General features: G+C 40.8%; 1 long non-coding RNA gene across 1 annotated transcript; it reads right to left on the minus strand.

Annotated features, from left to right (window-relative positions):
- Nucleotides 1–744: 744 nt before the first annotated feature.
- On the minus strand, nt 745–3,093 carry LOC140578167 (uncharacterized). The gene is made up of 4 exons (XR_011982223.1): nt 2,971–3,093; nt 2,000–2,599; nt 1,779–1,836; nt 745–1,488 (listed from the first exon to the last, which is right to left on the minus strand). It is a non-coding gene; the product is annotated as an uncharacterized lncRNA (long non-coding RNA).
- Between the last annotated feature and the right edge of the window lie 1,520 nt (nt 3,094–4,613).

Consider the following 4,613-nt stretch of genomic DNA (forward strand, 5'->3'; position numbering starts at 1 on the left):
AACTGCAATAATGATACACGGTTATAGGACACATATGGCTGGTGTTCTGGAAAACAGATGGGTGTGAAAATTTCCTGAAAGGTGTGAAAGATGAGGGAGGGCCAGAGGAAGTCATTGAACTTGGTTTGATGTTGATTGGCTTAAGAATTAAAAAGTTATTACAATTTATCCAACTGCAATAATGATACACGGTTATAGGACACATATGGCTGGTGTTCTGGAAAACAGATGGGTGTGAAAATTTCCTGAAAGGTGTGAAAGATGAGGGAGGGCCAGAGGAACACATTGAACTTGGTTTGATGTTGATTGGTTTAAGAATTAAAAAGTTATTACAATTTATCCAACTGCAATAATGATACACGGTTATAGGACACATATGGCTGGTGTTCTGGAAAACAGATGGGTGTGAAAATTTCCTAAAATGGTGTGAAAGATGAGGGAGGGCCAGAGGAAGTCATTGAACTTGGTTTGATGTTGATTGGCTTAAAAATGACAGTGGTATTACAATTTACAAGTGGTGTTATGCTGATTGGCATTGCACTTTTAAGACGGTCCCTAAATTTTCCGGCAATTTTGTGCGAGCAGAACGATATTCCCATCTTGCTTTGTATTCTTAATTCATATTGCTGGAGAATGTGGAGCTAACTTAAAGTGTGAAATATTGCCCTCGTTTAACTTCACATGTGGAGCCTAATCTGAAAAGAATTGCCGTCATGATCCCGAAGATATTGCAGTTTTGATGTCAGTAAATGTGGCGAATATCGAACATAAAACCAACTTCACCGCGCTGGCTAAGCGCCAGCTAACAATTTTTCTTCTAGGAACCTTTGCCGAACATCACGATTAAAGTATGGAAACATTCAAAGTGCCCAGTTTTGCGAATGTTCCCAGAACCTTATCCCACCACTACAACTATCTAGAACTAATAACATAAAAGAACGACAGGCCTAGAAGAGCAGCAGGCAGCACTGTGGCTGTGCACCTGTAAATTCATGGGGTCAAGGCCGGTTTGCACATTTACAATATACATATATTGCACTTTTATAAAATAACAGTTTTATTATAAAACTATTTTACAACATTATTTTAAAAAGGATGTTCGGGTAATAATGTTATCATACTAATATTGACAGAACCTTTGTTAAAATGCAACATGTGGAAATTACGTTCCAGCCCAGAAAGAACTTTCTCTGCCAGCTTTGAGAAGAGCTTTAAATATGTTGGCTAAAGTTCTGGGGACCTGTTAGCTGGGCAGATATGATAGCGTTCCCGTGATTATATACACCTCAGTATTCATTTACTGGGAGACTCCACAACATTCAAACATTGCAGACTATTTTGTGACATTAAAAAATAACAACCGATTAATTTTTTGAAAATAAAATGAGGTGTTAGGCACGGTTTTGTGTTTTAAGTCCCGTACACTGAGTTTATTCTCTCAATATACTGATGGCCGGTGACTCCATGAGCTCTTCGGCATCCGGTGTCCTGTGCAGTAGGAATAAAGCGCAGTAAAAAGCAATAAAGCCCCCAGTGACAGCACCATGGCTTACGGTGTAACCGCGTCTCACCATTGAATTATTAAGAGTGAAAAAAGCTATTTTTTAAACCGTAACATCGACGACAAAATATCTTCATTATAATCGATAAGAATTGCTTCCATTTGAAACAAACCAGAATGAAGCGAACCGTGTATTATCACATCAGTACCCATCGCTGGTATAAATCTAATCGGCGTAATTGTCCATTATTGCTATGGAAAGTATGCAATGACTTACCGTCCCTTCTGTATTTTCGTTGTCTGGGCAACTTCGGTTCGGTTTATTCTTCAAAACTCTGAATAACAAAAAGTAAAGGGTTCGGGGTCTCGGTAAACTTTGTAAGGCTATAGCTATAAAATGTTCTGTTCTGGCAGTTAGTTTACTTACTTTTTAATTAATATGCCAGTGAAATATTTCGCTTAGTTAAAGATAATTACTGTCCTGTAATATTGACTGACCTGTAGCATATGACAGCGCAGCAAATTCCTACAATCACTGTAACTCCGGCCGCGGCAGGGGCGACATACGCAATAATATTTGTCACCTGAGCGTGAGAAGCATTTTCTGTGTCTGAACATAAAGAAGGAACAACATATTACATGTAAATATATGCTTAGATATTAGCAGATTCTAGGCACAAGAAAATACCAGTGTGAAGTTATAACTTTATGTTTCCTGTTAAGTAATACATTGAGTAATTATGCCTAATCATGAACAGGGTAAATACAGAATGTAGTTACCATTAACGCTTATTCTCCACTCTTTTACGTATGTACCCCTGTCAGTGGCGACTGTGCAGCTGTAGATTCCCTCATCAGACATCTGTACGGAAGAGATCCGCAGATCTCTACGTTCATTTAAATCAATACATACTCTGTCCGAGAGGCAGTTATTCGGTGTTTGGTTATTTTTACTGTAAGTAAATAACATTGTATGGTTCTTCCTCCAGCTAATCTGGGTTAAATTTGAAATTGAATCATTGCAGAATAAGTGAACCTTCTCTCCCACAGATACTGACAGATTTGCAGTTGAATGTGTAGCTGCAGCTCTGCAAGGATCTGTGAAAGATGACAGGACAACAAGTTCAGCAGATTAAAATGACTAGCAGAACTGCACAGCGGTCTTTCTATCTGACAGACATACAGATTTAGAGTTTAATGTTTATAGTAAGGAATACAAACTTCACATTTAACAGTAATGATAATAGAGACATTGTGTCATTCAGTTATACACCTGATGTAGTTAATATGGTCTGTGACACACAGAGGCTAAAGCTGATCAGTATCAGCGAACATTAGCTTCCTGCTCCAGCAACAGCGTCCCCAGCACACGGCTCGATATGCAGACTGTACACCGTGAAGAACAAACAGGACCAGCAAACAGAACCTCATCCGGCAGAGTGGGTGTCGCACAGCAGGCGGACAGATACCTGTGTTAATGAGGAGCAGCAGAGCAGTGTGGAGATGCAGCCCCCAGCAGAGAGACCCCATGACTGTACCGGCCCTCGCATGAACAGCACAAAGACACAGACTCTGCTGCTGGCAGTTCTGTGTGGGGGAGGAAGTGGCTGCACAGTGGAGACACAGAGGCTCTACCTTTCTCTCAGAGTATGGGGGGGGGGGTGGTTGGCTGGGGAGTCTGGGAAACAGCAGACCCTCGCTATGTGAAAACTGGATGCAGTGCAAACCCTGTGTGCACTGTATGATATCTGGGTCAACTGCCACGTCATGCAAGTTATTAGGTGTTTATCTGAGGACCATGAATCTCTACATTGCTGCAAATTTTAGGTTCCCTCTGCAACGCCTCTGTAAACAATGATTATAGGCAAATAAAACAAATGGATGGTCATAATACTGTTCTATGTCAGGGTGTAACCTTACACAGGACCGGGAGGATGAGCTCCTGCTCTTTGTGACACTTAGTTCCAGGTAAGTGTTTCCCAGTCTGGTCCTCGGGGATCCGCAGACAGTCCATGTTTTTGCATGGAGCTGGGAGGGAGCAAAAACGTGGACTGTCTGTGGGCCCCGAAGGCCTGGTTAGGAAACACAGTTCTAGGGGACCATAATCCTAACAGCATATATGCAAAACTCACCTCCATCAAAGCTACTTTTCATTTCTTTTATACATGTATATCTGTTCTTTTATCCAAATCGGACTGTCCTTAATATTGTACACTGTCTGATAACTCATATTTCTTATGGAGTTAGTGGTACAACAACAATACAATATTCTATACTATTCTATTGTGAAACGTTTCGCAACAATGCTCAGAAGGGGGGGGGGGGGGGCGTGAGACATGGAGAAAAGTTGCGCAAAATGCTCAATGTGAAGTCGTAGAATGTGAGAGAGCTGCTTGTTTTCCTGTCATTCAAGATGCCTTCTTAGTTGGGGCTGCTTGTGTGACGTGTAAGCAGCCTCGTGCATGCCACAGATGTGTGGTCTTGGTCGTCGTGCATGTAATGACTTGGTTTTTAAGTGTCACAAAACTTCACTGATGTGCAGCAGCCCTGTAACACAAGGTCACACATAAAGGCACAGGAAATTAGCTTTTTCCTGAGTATGCTACTGTGGGTGTATACTTGATGCAGAAGGATAAGTATACCCCTCACGGAAGGGTGTGAGATCTGCACCACAGACATGAGGATGTGTTCAGAGGTGGACGAAGTACACTACTATACTACTTGAGTCAAAGTATAGATATTCCTGGTCAAATATTACTCTAATACAAGTGGAAGTTATTCAGTCAAATCTTTACTTAAGTTAAAGTATTAGAGTACTTGCTTTTAAAAATACTAAAGTATTCAAAAGTATGTTTTTTTTTTTATGTCAACGCATCGTTGTATCATTGGCACATGCATTTACAGAACTACATGGCTCTGAATCAACCTAATGCACTGAATTGCTTGTAGAACCTGTAGAATAAAAAGTTGTGGAATATGTTACAAAGTTTATAGAAATACAATTAAATCGACAAAAGGACAACAATTGTCATTTTAGCACCCCGACACCACAGTACACACGTGTGTGTGTGTGTATGTGTGTTCATGCATAAGTGTGCATCAGGCAGACGGT

The sequence above is a fragment of the Paramormyrops kingsleyae genome, chromosome 1, assembly GCF_048594095.1.
Source record: "Paramormyrops kingsleyae isolate MSU_618 chromosome 1, PKINGS_0.4, whole genome shotgun sequence".
NCBI lineage: Eukaryota > Metazoa > Chordata > Actinopteri > Osteoglossiformes > Mormyridae > Paramormyrops > Paramormyrops kingsleyae.